At 45.0% G+C, this 17,153-nt stretch overlaps 1 protein-coding gene across 1 annotated transcript in view; it reads right to left on the reverse strand.

Moving 5' to 3' along the window:
• Window positions 1-16,321, reverse strand: part of hic2 (hypermethylated in cancer 2) — a 93,966-nt gene extending 77,645 nt beyond the window's left edge. The window contains exon 1 of the mRNA XM_086012007.1: window positions 15,848-16,321. The gene's annotated coding sequence lies outside the window, so the exon portion shown is untranslated. The remainder of the gene's footprint in view (window positions 1-15,847) is intronic.
• Between the last annotated feature and the right edge of the window lie 832 nt (window positions 16,322-17,153).

Raw genomic sequence — 17,153 nt, forward strand, 5'->3', positions numbered from 1 at the left:
GCTTTCACTTCTCAGGGTGTGGGCGTCGCCAGCAAGGCCGGCATTTATTGCCCAGCCCTAACTGCCCTCGAGAAGGTGGTGGTGAGCCGCCATTTCAGAGGGCAAGTAAGAGTCACATATAGGCCAGACCGGGTAAGGGCGGCAGATTTCCTTCCCTAAAAAGGACATCAGTGAACCAGATGGGTTTTTACGACAATCCGGTAGTTTCATGGTCACCATTACTGACACTAGCTTTTTAATTCCAGATTTGTTTAATTAACTGAATTTAAATTCCCCAGCTGCTGTGGTGGGCTTGGAATTCATGTCTCTGGATCATTAGTCCAGGCCTCTGGATTACTAGTCCAGCAACAGAACCACTGTGCTACCGTATCCCTTATGCATGACTCACACAGCTGCGATGGAACGACGGTGATACAAGCTCGCTTCACCGAGGTCTGACTATGTGGGGACACATGTGAACACCACAGGAGGACAGAGGCCCAGTTCCTGAATGCCAACTAGTCAGTCAGTCAGGCCCCTCCAAGTATCTTCTAACAAGCTAGCTGTCCCCAGACCCCATTGTCTTCTTCTTAGGCAGTCCCTCGGAACCGAGGATGACTTGCTTCCACATTAAAAATATGAGTTCGCAGGTGACTGATGAGTCTAATGCGGGACCTACAGTCTCTGTCACAGGTGGGGCAGACGGTGGTTGAAGGGGCAGGTGGGTGGGGTGCTTGGGTTGATGTGCGCTCCTTGCGCTTGGCTTCCGCTGGCTCCCGGCAAAGAGGCTCGAGGTGTTCGGCGCCTTCCCGGATGCTTCTCCTCCACTTTGTGCGGTCTTGGGCCAGTGATTCCCAGGTGTCGGTGGGGATGTTACACTTTTTCAAGGAGGCTTTGAGGGTGTCCTGGAAGCGTTTCCTCTGCCCACCTGGGGCTCTCTTGTTGTGCCGGAGCTCCGAGTCGAGCGCTTGTTTTGGGAGACCCCACTAACAAGCTAGCCGGATGATCGTAGACCCCGACTGCCTGCCTGCCAGGCCCCTGCCATTTTCCAACTGCCGACCAACCCCCAGACCCCTTCAACCACCTACCAGTCCCCATCACCTTCCGGCTGCTTGCCAGTAAAAGCACCATTAACTCCCTAGCTGCAAGCACCACCAAGTCATTTCAAGCCTCGATTTCTCCCGTTATTGAAGAATGAAACTGATGGTTCAAAACACTAAAGAGGCGGTTCTACATACAATTACACGGCACAGAAACAGGCCATGCGGCTCAGCCAGTCTGTGCCAGCGTCTATCCTCCACACGAGCCTCCTCTCACCCTATTTACTTCATCTGACCCTTCCATTCCTTTCTCCCCCTTCCATTCCTTTCTCCCTCATGTACTCATCTAGCTTTCCCATTAAAATGCATCTATGTTAGTCGCCTCAACCACGGTTTGTGGAAGCGAGTTCCACAATCTAGTTATGATCAATCTTCCCTCTAATTTTTCTTTGGGTGCGCGGCCCCTTTAACGGGCTGCGCGGGCCGTTCAAATTTCTGCGCATGCACATTTTTTTCCATTGTAAAGCCGGTGAGCGGCCTGCGCGGGACCTCCGGACTGCTGCGCAGCTGCGCAATGGGAGCAATGGTTATGATTACAAGGTATGAAATGTCTAATAAACCAATGTGCAACATTTCCCTCATTTAACTGAAGTCATTTTCTCTCTTGAAATGCTGCAACAGTCATTTTTAAAAATCAGTTTAATAAAATAATTAAAAGCAGCATCTGAATTTATCCTTCTCATGATATTCCACCTGTGATAACTATTGTTTTGATATATTCTATCAAAGCCAATCACTAAAATAAGGTGCTGTATAATGCTGTATGAAACATAAGCTGCCATTTCATTTCCAAAACTATTATTGACAGGCCCGAATGCAAACAAATCACCCACAGGACACACATACAAAGAAAATGAAGACAGGTTAAATTAGAAATCCTTGATGGGTGGGGTGAGACACAAGTGTAGAATATAATTTATGAGACAGAGACAGACAGCATGCAGCAAAGTTAGCAGGATAACTTGAACAACGCTCTTAACCTCACGATGATAGAATTATGAAACCGTAGGAGTTTACAGCACAGGGGGAGGCAGTTTGCCCCACCGTATCTGTACCAGCTGTTCGCTAAAGAAAGACTTGCATTTATACAGCGCCTTTCACAACCCCAGGACGTCCCAAAGCGCTTTACAGCCAATTAAGTACCTTTTTTTTTTTTTTTTTTTAAGTGTAGTCACTGTTGTAATGTAGGAAACGCGGCAGCCAATTTGTACACAGCAAGATCCCACAAACAGCAATGTGATAATGAGCAGATAATTTGCTTTGAGCGATGTCGGTTAAGGGATAAATATTGGCCAGAACACCGGGGAGAACTCCCCTGTTTTTCTTCGAAATAGCGCCCATGAGATTTTTTACATCTGCCCAAGGCGGCGGACGGGGCCTCGGTTTAACGTCTCATCTGCCGGGGCAATCCAAAACTACCAGTGCTCGGTCTTGCTCCATTCAAATAGTTACTGAATTTTCCCTTAATAGATGCAGTGGTCACAACCGCCGCCAATCCCTGTGGCAAAGCAGCCCATTCTCCAACAATCCTCTCGTGTGAAGGAATTCCTCCTAACCACACTTCAGCCAGCAGCAATTTTAAAGCTGCTTTTAATATTTCCGCGCTGCTGCCGTCAGGTGCAGAGCTGCAGATCGGGTACAGCTGCTGGGACAGGCAAACCCAACCAGAGGACGATATTCCTATTCACTCCAAACACTTCAGAATTTTTTTTTTTTTTTTTTTTTTTTTTTTTAAACTCATTTAAAGCCTTCACAGTTCCAGTGGAAATAGTCCCAGTGTTACCTGGGCTGGAGCGCTTCAGCTATGAAGAGAGACTGGACAGGCTGGGGTTGTTTTCCTTAGAGCAGAGAAGGCTGAGGGGGGACCTGATTGAGGTGTACAAAATTATGAGGGGCATAGATAGGGTAGATAGAAAGGAACTTTTCCCCTTAGTAGAGGGGTCAATAACCAGGGGGCATAGTTTCAAGGTAAGGGGCAGGAGGTTTAGAGGGGATTTGAGGAAAAACTTTTTTCACCCAAAAGGTGGTTGGAATCTGGAACTCACTGCCTGAAAGGGTGGTAGAGGCAGGAACCCTCAACAGTCAAGAAGCATTTAGATGAGCACTTGAAATGCCATAGCATACAAGGCTACGGACCAAGTGCTGGAAAATGGGATTAGATTAGACAGGGCTTGATGGCCGGCGCGGATGCGATGGGCCGAAGGGCCTCTTTCTGTGCTGTATAAATCTATGACTCTATGACCTCGAGTCTCTCCTCACAACTATAGGTTCCCACCCCAGACATCAAGCCCGGTGCAATCACTCTGTGCTTTAAACATCCTTTCTACAAATGGGATGCCCAAAATTGTACAGTACTCCAACTGCAAAACTGTGTTTTGTTTTAAATGGAGGTACTTTCAATAGAGCAAACCCCGCTCTAAATTATAAAAAGATTGACATCTTGATCATATCCGTGAACAATCTTATGCTTGAACTGTCCCCATCCATGTTTTCATACTTAATTGAAAGCACATCAAAAATAGGCGACGCTGTACCTTGTTCCAAACAAGGTACTGTTCCTGTTCCAAACGTAGCATGAATTTGATGCCGTTTTAAATTGAAACTGTGGCCGGCATCTTCGTTAAAAGAAAGGCTCTCATCTTCAAGACATAGATAGCAACTCAAGAGTCAGTAACGTACTTGTGCAGTCTTGCCAGCCAGTCACTTTTTCCACACACCCCCACCTCCCCCCCCTACAATATGCTTGCATACTATTGCTGAGGTATTTTGACAGCTTGGAGCTCACATATACAGTAATTAAAAAATTACATTACATTATGGGCCAGGTGTGCTGCATTCAAATCCCTCAGACACAACCCATGTGATTCCGCCCTTCCAACAGACGGAGATCACGGAGCATTGCTGGGAATCACAACTCGAGTCCAATTGGATCTGCCACTTGGAAGCCCAGTGTTCTTGCAGGAGAATGACAGACAGGTTAAGGAAATGGGCTCATTATAATAACTTGAACATTATTTTGATCTGCTGCATGGAAACCATTATTTACTACCTGATAATTACCTCTGGTATTTTTTAAGTTATTTTGCTCAGGAGCATATAGAAAAAAAAAAGTTCTTGCATACAAGTGACATTAAAAAAAGTGAAGAAATTCAAAGCGAATGATGCTGTTCCTTTTGAAATGTGCTTTGGCTCCAACTTTTTGCAGATTCACCAAAGGAACCGGTCTGAAAACCCATCAATTGATGTGCTGTTGGCACACTTCTAAAACAAATGCTTCTTTCATTTTTAAAATAAAAATACCAGGACTTTTGGAAGTTAAACGCACCTTCCGAGAGATGTTTGGCATTCCTGCGATCATTCACTGCCTGCCAGCTCACCTGCGTATAAACCCTCACCATTTTGTAGGAGACTGCCAAGCAATGGGTACACATTTTCTTCTAAAAAAAAAATGTATTTATAAAAAAAATACAATTCTATTTAACGAAAAAGGGATGGGATGTGATCAACATTTGTTCCACTATAATCGCCAGCCTTATCATGTCAAACCTGCCGTCAGAAACATCTTTAATTATAAAGTGCCCGTGGGTTACATTTTAATTTCTTTTTCTTTGTCCAGGTCCAGTTGATGAAAGCAGTGTTTTTTTTTATAAATACAGGCGGACGGTAGCTGCCATCTATATTAAGTTGAAGCTGCAGTACCACAACCACAAAGTCCTCTATCTCCAGTGGCAGCATTAATTATTTACTGGGATTAGAGTGGTGCATTTGGTTTTTTTGGGGGGGCTACATCCATGAACAAAAGCCACCTTAATGCTTATCTGGTGCTAGCTGTAATGCTCCAAGTCTTGCGACACGCGTTCTATATTTAATACGCTCAAGATGTTTTTGTATCAAAACATGGAGATTTATGCTGAGTAAATGCGAGAGCGGCCAGTGGCTCCATATCATTGATTTAATAACTCACCCCCTTTTGAATGCTGTTCAAAGCAGTCCTGGTTCAACTTTAACTGTATCTGTGGGCTTTGCATTGCCATTGACAACCCTATTGCTGCCATAGAATCTCAGATGTGTACTCGACTGAAATATAGGAAACTCTGTTAACCGGCAAAATTCAGGAGTAGGTTCAGGTAAGTTTTACTGTATATTAGTGGCCATGTAACCGGGGTTCCTGGGTCTGTGGCCGTGTAACCGGGGTTCCTGCACCTGTTGCCATGCAACAGGGACTCCTGGATCTGTGGCCTTGTAACCGGGACTCCTGCACAAGTGCCATGTAACCGGGGCTCCTGCACCTGTGGCCGTGTACGGGGCTCTCGTACCTTGGTAAGTATACCTCTCTGTAATCTGGACTTTTTGATCAACCGGCACCACGCCGGTCCCGGATAAAAAAAAAAGAGTTTCCTGTATAGTGCATCATTGTCCAAGCGTTGGACGTTCCGCCTAGATGGACTAAAAGCATACTGCAAAACGCAAGCAACTACTTGTGTTTATATAGCACCTTCAACATAGTAAAACGTCCCAAGGCACCTCACAGGAGCGTTAGAAAACAAAATTATGCAACAAGCCACACGAGGAGAAATTAGGGCAGGTGACCAAAAGCTTGGTCAAAGAGGTAGGTTCTGAGGAGCGTCTTAAAAAGGAGGGGAGAGGTAGCGAGGTGGAGAGGTTTAGGGATGGAGTTCCAGAGCTCAGGGCCTCAGCAGCTGAAGGCACGGCCACCAATGGTGGAGCGATTAAAATCAGGGATGCTCAAGGGGCCAGAATTAGAGGAGCGCAGAGATCTCAGGGGGGGTTTGTGGAGCTGGAGGAGATTACAGAGATAAAAAGGGGGGTGAGGCCATGGAGGGATTTAAAAACAAGGATGAGAATTTTAAAATCGAGGCGTTGCTTAACCGGGGAGCCAAATGTAGGTCAGCGAGCACAGGGGTGATGGGCGAACGGGACGCGGTGCGAGTTAGGACACGGGGCGAGTTAGGACACGGGGCAGCCCAGCTTTGGACGAGCTCAAGTTTATGTAGGGTAGGACGTGGGAGGCCGGCCAGGAGTGCGTTGGAATAGTCAAATGGGAAGCAAAGTGTAGTAATCACAGAAAACCAAGGGCTTTCCCCGAGCTCTGTTATGCTGCTGCTACTGCAGCATCTTTGTAGCAGCCCAGGTCACACCCAAGCTGGTGACCTTTGTGCCTCGTTGCTGTCGTTTCACCCAAGAGAGCCTTCGCGCAATTCCCACTAACATAACAGTATAGGCTTGCTGAATATGGCTATTGCTTTATTCCCCTACAATTTGTACAAAATCTTAGGGAAAGAGACAAAACAACACAGAGCAGGTTGTAATACAATCGCCTGCGCTTTTCAGTCACATTCACGATTAAACACTGTACAGGAAACTCTTTTTAATCCGGCACCGATGGGACCGGCGTGGTGCCGGTTGATCAAAAAGTCCGGATTACAGAGAGGTATACTTACCAAGGTACGAGAGCCCCGTACACGGCCACAGATCCAGGAGTCCCTGTTGCACGGCCACAGATCCAGCAACCCCGGTTACACGGCCACAGATCCAGGCATCCCTGTTGCACGGCAACAGGTGCAGGAGCCCCGGTTACACGGCCACTAATATGAAGTAAAACTTACCTGAACCTACTCCTGAATTTTGCCAGTTAAGAGAGATTTCCGGTTATTTAGGTGTCGGTAAAAAGAGTTTCCTGTACATATTTGGGGGGGGGGGGGGAAAAGAGTGCAATTGAGAGAACTTTAGATGCTCCTTACATTGGGGAAATACTATAAAAGTAATTTTTATGTAATTTAAAATATCACAGGCAAGAAAAAGCACGCACACACACACAAAAAAAGTGGAGAAACTTAAACAAACATTCTTCCCCAAAATAGCAGCGTATCTGGAATTTTAAGAAATCATTTTTTTTTCCAAATCTGCAGATATTAAATGCATATTTATGTTTCTAAACTGAAAAAATGTGTTTTTACATTTCTGCTCCATTAAGTTAACCCTTAACCAGCTAAGCAGTGTTAAACTGAAAGTTACTAGCTTGATCCCTCCTGGGATGAGAGGGCTGTCCTTTGAGGAGAGATTGAGTAGATTGGGCCGATACTCTCTGGAGTTTAGAAGAATGAGAGGTGATCTCATTGAAACATACAAAATTCTTACATGGCTTGACAGGGTAGATGCAGGGAGGATGTTTCCCCTGGCTGGAGAGTCTAGAACTAGGGGGACACAGTCTCAGGGTAAGGGGTCGGCCATTTAAGACTGAGATGAGGAGGAATTTCTTCACTCAGAGGGTTGTGAATCTTGGGAATTCTCTACCCGATGCTGAATTGTCGAGTATATTTAAGGCTGAGAGAGATAGATTTTTTGACTCTTTAGGGGAATCGGGCGGGAAAGTGGAGTTGAGGGTAAAAATAAAAACTCATCAGAAAAATAAATCTACACGTCCACTTTTTGAGTTGTGCTAACACAGAGGCAACAAAAGATAGGCACAGTCCCAACGGTTGGTCAGGCACACCATTTTCTATTAACTCATTTGGGACATCGAAATTAGGTCACTGAATATATTTAAGGTGGAGAGACAGACAGATTTTTGAAAGGTAAGGGAGTCAAGGGTTACGGGGAGTGGGCAGGGAAGTGGAGTTCAGGCCAAGATCAAATCAGCCATCATCGAAGGGGCGGAGGTGGAGAGGGTTAGCAGTTTCAAATTCCTGGGTGTATTCATTACGGAGGACTTAATGTGGTCTCATCACATCGACGTTGTAACCAAGAAGACATGCCAACGCCTGTTCTTCCGCAGGAGACTGAAGAAATTTGGAATGGCCGCCCAGATTCTCACCAACCTCTACTGGTGCACCATCGAGAGTATCCTGTCCGGCTGCATCACTACCTGGTATGGCAACTGCACCGCCACAGACCGCAAGGCTCTACAGATGGTGGTGAAAGCTGCACAACATACTATAGGAATTAAACTACCTGCTGTGCAGGATATCTACCCCGAGGGGTGCCGGGGGAAGGCCCTGAGAATCATTAAAGACGCGAGTCACCCCAGCCACAACCTCTTCGCCCTGCTCCCGTCTGGTAAGAGATACCGAAGCATACGGTCTCATACCAACAGGTTTCGAAACAGCTTCTACCCCCAGGCCATAAGACTCATGAACGATTAATTTATTATTTATTACTGTTGTTTTATTTATTATTATTATTACTGTCTTTCTATTAGTATTTCTATCATTGTTATGCCATATTTATTCCAATGTTGGGAGGACTCGTAAAAATCAACATTTCATTGTGCAGTACACACGTCTGCTGCATATATGACAAATAAAATTGAATTGAATTGAATTGAATCTTATTGAATGGCGGAGCAGGCTCGAGGGGCCGAATGACCCACTCCTGCTCCTACGTCTTATGTACATCACCCTGCTGCGTGAAACAGTAGAAAAATGGGCGCGGGCTGGCTTGTTCAAATTTACACGTAAACCGGACATCGGAACTGCACCAAATACAAGGCAAGCAAAGTTCGCAAACCGGATCTACTGAAGGTGCTGTGGGTCGCAGGTGAAGTCAGAATTTTTAAGCACTCAGATGACTTCCAGCAGACTAGTTTGCAAAAGGATCCATGAAGATCATGGCAGGAAGACCACTGACCTGCAGCTCGCTGACCTGCACCGGCTCCCGGTTAAGGCCGCCTCGATTTTAAAATTCTCATCCTAGTTTTGAAATACCCTCCATGGCCTCGCCCCTCCCTATCTCTGCAACTCCTCCAGCCTCACAACCCCCCCCCCCCGCGAGATCTCTGCGCTCCTCTAATTCTGGCCTCTTGAGCATCCCCGATTTTAATCGCTCCACCATTGGTGGCCGTGCCTTCAGCTGCCTGGGCCCCAAGCTCTGGAATTCCCTGCCTAAACCTCTCCGCCTCGCTCTCCTCCTTTAGGATGCTCCTTAAAACCTACCTCTTTGACTCAAGCTTTTGGTCACCTGTCCGAATATCTCCTTAACGTGGCTCGGTGTCAAATTTTTGTTTTATAACATTCCTGTGAAGCGTCTTGGGACGTTTTACTACGTTAAAGGCGCTATATAAATACAAATTGTTGTTATGAATGCAGTAAAAAATAGAATTTTTTCTTTTAAAAAGGGAGGTGGTTATACTGGAGTAATATGATGGCCACCTGTTCCTTTAAATGTTTAAATTATTCCCACTTACTGTGATGCTCCATTTAAGCAGCAAAACAATGGAGCAGGCCGCCTGGGATGACCCAAGCCCAGGTGATATCCCTGAAGCATACCCAGTTCCGAATATGGGCATCAAATATCTCTCCAATTTCACACCAAATCAGCACGATCTCAGTCCTGCTTTGAAGTGCCCTGCGTGCTTATTTTATCTCCTGAAGGGAGCCGACTCCCACTGGGACACTATTGACAGGTGGCACCTTGCCCGCGTCACCACCCTTCAGCTTTGAACACTGGCAGGCTGTTTGACAACGGGCGGGGGGGGGGGCATAACAGGCAAACCCAACTCCATTAGCCGCCGATAGCTGTGCCCAGGCACTGGATAATGATCAGGAGATACTTGAAAGGGAAAAAAAATTTGCAAGGGCTATTAGGGGGAAATGAACTAATCGGATAGCTCTTTCAAATTATAAAATTCTAACAGGACTAGAGCTCTTTCAAATTATAAAATTCTAACAGGACTAGACAGACTAGATGCAGGAAGGATGTTCCCGATGGTCGGGGAGTCCAGAACCAGGGGTCACAGTCTAAGGATAAGGAGTAAGCCATTTAGGACAGAGATGAGGAGGAATTTCTTCACCCAGAGAGTGGTGAACCTGTGGAATTCTCTACCACAGAAGGCAGTTGAGGCCAATTCATTAAATATATTCAAGAAGGAGTTAGATATATTTCTTAAGGCTAAAGGGATCAAGGGATATGGGGAGAAAGCAGGGACAGGGTACTGAGTTTGGATGATCAGCCATGATCACATTGAATGGCGGAGCGGGCTCGAGGGGCCGAATGGCCTACTCCTATCTTCTATGTTTCAAGAGCTGGCACAGACACGGTGGGCCGAACGGCCTCCTACTATGCTGCGTCACTCTAGGATTCCAAGAGATGAAACCCAGGCATGTTTTTCCCCCGCTCTGCTCCAAGGGCATGGATGCCACATTGCACTCTCCCAATTGTCGCCACAGCTAACTCAGCACTGATGGGTCTGGCAAAATCTTAATAGGTTGCAGGAAAAATCTGGCACACATCTTTGCGCTTGACTTTTTAAAAAAATATATAAAAATCAACTGATCACATTGAAAAAAAAACATGCATTTTTATCCTGCCTTATCATGTCTCCCAGGACGTTCTCAAAGCACTTCACATAAATTACCTTTGAAGTGTAGTTGCTGCGTAGGCAAAGCTGTATTAATACCGCCACCCATGTCAGAAATTGGCCTCAATCGTTTGACTTCCATTAAAGGCAGCACATCTGTCCCACTGCTTGGCTGCTGAAAGTCATACACAGGGACTCCCGTGAAGAAGCTCCGGACACACTGAAGGTTAAATACTCGCCTGCATTTCCTTCCCCATTAAATTAATGAAATAATAAATCACCGGACAATGACAGTAAATCTGAGCAAGTTAGGAATTCTTCCACCTGGTCGTGAGGTGCTAGGCCCTGGGTTCAATTCCAAATCCAGTATTTTGGATGCGGAATCTTTTTTTTTGCTGAGGAGTTTCAGGGCGCCGCCCCCGCTCTCCCCCCCCCCCCCCCACAGCCAGTTTGAACTGCTACATCTACAAATCAGCTGAGCCGGTCTATCTCAGAACAAGGTACATTCAAAAAAACAAGGCCCACCCAAATTCAGCCAGTTTGCATCTGCATGAAAGAAAATTCAAAACCCTCCAAATGGCACACGACAGAAATATAGTTAAAATTCACAGAGTGAAGAGCCTGAAGGTTCAGTGGCAATGGACAAACAACACGGGATGAACAATCAGCCCCAGTAAAGAGTCAACAACAGAAAATGCTGGAGAAACTCAGCAAGCCAGGCAACACCCGTGGAGAGAAATTAGAGCCGACGTTTCGGGTGAACCCTTTTTCAAAAAGTTTTGGTTTTGAAAAGGGGTTCACCCGAAACGTCGACTATAATGTCTCTCCGCGGACGTTGCCTGGTCTGCTGAGTTTCTCCAGCATTTTCTGTTGTTGTTTCGGATTTCCAGCATCTGCAGTATTTTGCTATCGTCCCAGTAAAGAGTAGTTAGGAGTAAGACAGTGGCACTTCAGTGCTTACTGGCATATGCGGGGGACATAATGCAGGGTTTTTAAAAAATAAAATAAACGGAAGCACATTTTATTTTATCTTTTTTAAAAGCTGCTATTTGAGAGATATTTAAGCAGACCCAGGTGGACAATACTGTTGCTCACAGAATCATAGAACGATACAGCCATTCGGCCCATCGTGCCTGTGCCGGCTCTTTGCAAGAGCTCTCCAATTAGCCCCACTCCCCCTGCTCATTCCCCCCCTTGCCCTGCAAATTTGTTTCCCCCCCCCGCCCCCCCCCCCCTTCAAATATTTATCCAATTTCCTTTCAGGCACATACAGTCAAAAGTAATCCCTCCCTGCAGCCAACACACAGGGTGTTATAAAAAGGGACCGTCGCCACAAGTGCTGCTGTTTTGAAGTGGGGAGCAGGGGAATTTCCCTTTCTGCACGGAATTGCAAAATTTATTAGGACATTATGACCCCGTTCAGTTCATGTTCAGCTGCTTAAAGAGGTTAGTTTGTAAACCGCGTTGAGAGGGAGTTGGGGGGGAAAGAGCGTGGAATTTTGTGGAGCTTTATGTGGGGGTGGGGGGATTATACAGCTCTATTTTGCTTTTTACACTTCTCCCAATTATTTTTTAAAAATACATAGCGGACCCGGTGGGATCTGAAGAGAGAAAAGACAGGTTAGCAGACCCCAAGTAGTTTCCAGTTTAGTTTAGTTTCCAGCACTGAACTCCAGGAAGGATATTTTGGCCTTGGAGGGGATACAGCGCAGATTGACCGGAATGATACCGGGGCTTAAAGGGTTACATTATGAGGACAGGTTGCATTCAATGTTACCACCCCCCACCTAATTTTTTGGGGGGCTGTGCGACCCGTTCAAACTTTCGCACACGCACGATTTTTTTGTACCGTGAAGCCAGCTCCCGGTACCTCGAGGCGGCTGCGCAGCACTGCTGTTTAAAGGGAACATTGCTTGGATCCTCTAGCGTTTAGAAGGTTTAGCGGGTGTCCCACTTGAGGTGTTTAACATGATATTAACAGGATTCCATCAGGTTGATACAGAGAAACTATTTCCTCAGGTGGGGGGGCGGGGGGGGGGGGGTGGAGAGAGAATCCAGAAAAATGTTAAAATGCGAGGCGGCCGTTTAAGAGTGAAATCAGGAAGCACTTTTTTCACGCAAGTAGTGGAAATCTGGAACTCGCTCCCCCAAAAAGCTGCGGATGCTTGGGGGGGGGGGGTGGGGGGTCAACTGAACTTTTCAAGACCGACAGCGATAGATCTTTGGGCAAGGGTATCATGGAATATGAAGCAAAGGCGGGTAAGTGGAGTCGAGCCGCCGATCAGCCATGATCTCACTGAATGGCTAGGGAAACAGGCTCGAGGGGCTGATTGGCCGACTCCTGCTCCCATGCTCAAGGTGTAACTTCTTTGTCAGTACCCAAAATATTGACCCCTCTTTCCAGATGCTGCAGACTCGCTGTGCATTCCCCGTATCCAGCATATTGTTTTTATTTCAGATTCCAGAATTTGCAGTTTTCCCCTTTTAATCACTTACTTCCAAAAGGCACAATCTGGCAAAAGGGGAAGGGATCACTGGTTCTAATCCTCCACAAAAATAAACTTTTATTAGTACATGTTTTCCCCCAAAATACCAGAAGTAGCCAAGCCACTTTCAAACTGAAGATATTTCCATTTGGTTTAATTTAGGTCTCATTTTTGTGGTCTGTATCTTCTGTACCATTGAAAATAACATGTTCATTAATAAGGCCCGTCGGTATTACACAAAACTCCTAGGTTAGTAAGGTTTTTGCAATGGGTTGGATTCATTGGGACAGCAGGAGAAAGATTAAAGTAAAACATGGATGGCAAGTTCCCTGGGATACCCCAGTGCATTGCTCATCAGTAATCAGCACCAGAGCAGCACTAGTAGGAGCTTGGGAGAAGGTCACTCACCTATGCGTTCTGTCAGGAAAGGTAAATTGCATAGAGACACCCGAGAAAAAAAAGAGCACAGGATTTTAAAATGCTTTTTTTTTTTTAAAAATGCTACTCTTGAATCTACAGTACCGATACATAAACGAACTACATGCTGGTCAGATTTGCAAGCAGATGAACTGGACGATACGCATACGCACACTCCCCACTTGGGTCCAACTATTACAGAAATATTTCAAAAACAAGTCAGCTTTTAATGGTGCCTCACAGTGCAACAATCTTATAAGCGTGCGACTTCCAAAAACATTTTTAAAACTTCCTTGATTTGACCATTAGGAAAGCTTTTAACTATTTTTGTTGTCATTCCTCCAGAAAAGACGCACTGACAACAATGTAAGCTTTAATGGGTTTTCCCACAAGACATGTTACAGTAGATGAAACTCACAGCAGAACAGAAGTCAATACTATACGTAGCAATCCACTGAATTATTCAGTCGAAATCGCACAAAACAAATTTCTGAATGGGCACAGTCCTATCAAACGTGCATCTCACCCCACAAGTATGGGTTTAGAGATCTCTGAAATTAAAATTCCTAATGTGTCTTTTTTGGGAAGGCACGCGCTCAGGATATTTTTAAAAAATCTTGTATGAATTGGCTGATTGATCGTGCCTGTAGCGTTGCACACAGGACAACATAACACATCATGTACTTGGAAAGAGCCAATTAGTGACCCTTCAATAAACAGCCATCACAACCAGCTCTTGAGTCAGGGTTCCAAGGCATAAAGTTTAACTTTTTAAGTGCGGAATAGCACTACTTAAATTGGCCTAAACAGAAAAATCAAGCCCGCTCGGCCTTATAATTTACATCCTCAAAATTAAAACAAGAATTTCCACTTTTTTCCTCTCAGGCCAGGAGAAAGTTATCTTAATACACACCTCGGTGACAAGATACAGCAAAAACCAAAAAAATAACCACGGTGGGTTATACATCTTTACTGAGGTTCAGGCACTGAAAAGCAATTTGGGAGAGTTGGTCGACAGTATTAAAAAAAGGGACTCAAAATGGTGTTTTGTCAAAACCCTTTACATTGCTGTTTGATGTCAGTCACCTCAGCCTGTAGTTTATATTTAATGCATTTGAAGTGACATTAAAAAACCTTAAAATTAGAAGTAAAAAATTCTCTGACACAGATACAAACTGTGCAGTACTGCATTTCAGTTTTAATAAACGCACAAAGATGCACATTTTCCCAACCCCTCAGAAAAATTGATTTATACGGCAATCTGTACATTTCCTTATTTTCTACAGCTACCCTCCCAAGTTTATATCCATCCATTAACCCACAAGTTCTGAATTCCCCTCACAGCGATTAAACTGTTCTGATAGTACTGAATACTGGTAGATATAATTACACATTTCTGCATCAATCTGAGGAACAAAAATACATTAAAAAAATAAGAAAGCGAGGCATCACTGCCCCAGACAACATTAAAGAGTTGCTGAAAGATTATTTACTGTTGTTACTTCTTCTACAGAAAATCTAAATCTTCCAAATTGCAGCAATATTAGTCCCATGTCCCACAGGGGTTGAAGAGACATCCATATTAGTGAGGTACTATGGCCAAAGATCTGATTAAATAAAGCAATCTGCAGCAAGGTATTACACACAAGCTGCCCTTAAAAGGAAGAAAGCAGGGTTAAACTGAGTGGGGGATAATTGAATTTAATAATTTTACCTTCGGCTGGTATTCCCCTGGTGATACAATGCCAATGTGCGCTAAACACAACTCCAAAGCGGCGGGCAGAGAGGGAGGGAGGGAGGGGTGGGAAAGGGGGCAAGATTACTCCGAATTGAGCGTTTTTTTGAAAAAAAAGAACAATGTCGAATTTCGGTGCCGCAATGCCCGGTGTAGAGATTAGATTTAAACCACCGCCGTGCTTTTTTTTTTAGGGGGGGGGGAATTCTCAGTACTCTTTATATTAAAAAATACATATATATATATATCTTAAAAGATCGATAGATTCGAAAAAGAGGTCATCGGAAACACACACAAAACTAAAGTTTACACTTGCAGCTTTTCTGATCAATACCTGCTTTGGCCAATGGCGCTCACGCCACGGGCACCAGTTCGAACCCATAAAAAAACCCAAGAGAGATATATATTTAAAAAAACACATTACTTCAGTCAGAAAATGTAGAATAATCCCCTCCAAATTCTCAACTGGATTCGATCGATTTTAATCCATGAAAGGAAAAGAGACTGAGGAGGGGTTGTGGAAAGGAATTTCTGTCTCGATGAGAGAAGAAAAACCCTCTTTCGTTTAACAAGAGGCTTACAGGGGGGAGAGAGAGCGAAGGGGACATGGTGACCAGAGCTTGCCAAGCTGGTATTGCTGGCCTGAGGAGTAGGCACAACACAAGAGGGAGATCCTGCACTTCTAGTGTCACCAGGCTTGGAGCAAAGCAGCCATTAAACCCCTCGCACAACACCCCCACACCCCCAGCTTGCGGCAAAACAAGGGAGAAAGCAGCAACTACAACACAAAAAGAAGCAAAGTTGGGAGGGATACCTTGAGACATCCGCCGAGGCTTTCAGTGCACCACACCAGGTCTCATCTCACAGGCTCTGCACCGCCATCTTGCTAACTAGTGACGTTGGTATCTCACCCCTGACCCACTATTTGAATAGAAGCCAAGAGAGGGAGAGAGAGAATGAGATAGAGAGCGAGGGAGAATGAGAGAGGGAAGGAGAATGAGAGAGAGTGAGAATGAGAGAGAGAGAGAGCGCGCAAGAGGGGGAGAATGAAAGAGAAAGCGAGAGAGGGAGAATGAGAGAGAAAGAGAAAGAGAAAGAGAAAGCCAGAGGGAGAATGAGAGGGAGAGAGAGAGTGGGAGAATGAGAGAGAGAGAGTGGGAGAATGAGAGGGAGAGAGAGAGAGAGAAAGGAAGAACGAGAGGAGGTAGAGGGAGAGAGAGAAGGGAGGAAGAGACAAATTTTACGAAAAAAGTATATTTTGGGGGAAAGGGATAGAGAAAGGGGGAGAAAGAGAAAGGGGGAGGGAGAAAGAGAGATTGAAAGAGGGGGAGGGAGAAAGAGAGATAGAAAGAGAGAGAGAGAGAAAAGCCCTTGTGCAACATTGGAAGCTGACACGCGAGCTGCAATGTAACAACTTTCCCACATTAAGCAACATTGTTACTGCTGAGAATATATTGCTACTTTTAGTATCAAATTGGGGTATTTTGGTTACTTTGTAACCCCTGGGAGTAAAGACTGAGGAAAGATGTACATGTTTGTTGTGTATTCCTATGTTTTATATATTTGTGTATTCCTATGTTTTATATATTTGTGTATTCCTATGTTTTATATATTTGTGTGGGTTTCTTTCTCTCTCTGCTAATTTTATTCAGGTTCTGCTCATGGGGAACTTGGTTTCCCAAGGGCAAGGCAGCTGCAATGTATCATTACATGCCAAGACCTGCAATATATTTTTTCTCCTTCGCTGAGCAATGCCATGCCATAGGCATTTTAAAGACAGCGTGTTGAGGTTCTCTTTTTTTAATATATACTAATTCCAATTTTTTTTTTAAATTGCCCTTCAAATGGTGATGCTGTGAGATGGACACCCCCCCCCCCCTTTAAACTGCTGAAAGTCTATTTCAGCAACGTTAAAAAGGGGGATTTTAATTGTGGGATAAAGGGTATTCAAGTGCCTTACGGTAACAAACAAAAGATAAGCTCACAGATGTTCCCATCGGAAATGAAATCATTGAAGAAATCCCCCAGCCCGCCCACATGCCGATAGGATTGGCTGCTTTGGCGTTACTGGTTTCTATGGGTAACGTGTATGGTTGTGGGCACAATCTGTTACATGTCGT

The sequence above is a fragment of the Somniosus microcephalus genome, chromosome 19 (assembly GCF_052327205.1).
Source record: "Somniosus microcephalus isolate GS21.2 chromosome 19, FLI_Smic_1.0, whole genome shotgun sequence".
NCBI classification, from domain to species: Eukaryota; Metazoa; Chordata; class Chondrichthyes; order Squaliformes; family Somniosidae; genus Somniosus; species Somniosus microcephalus.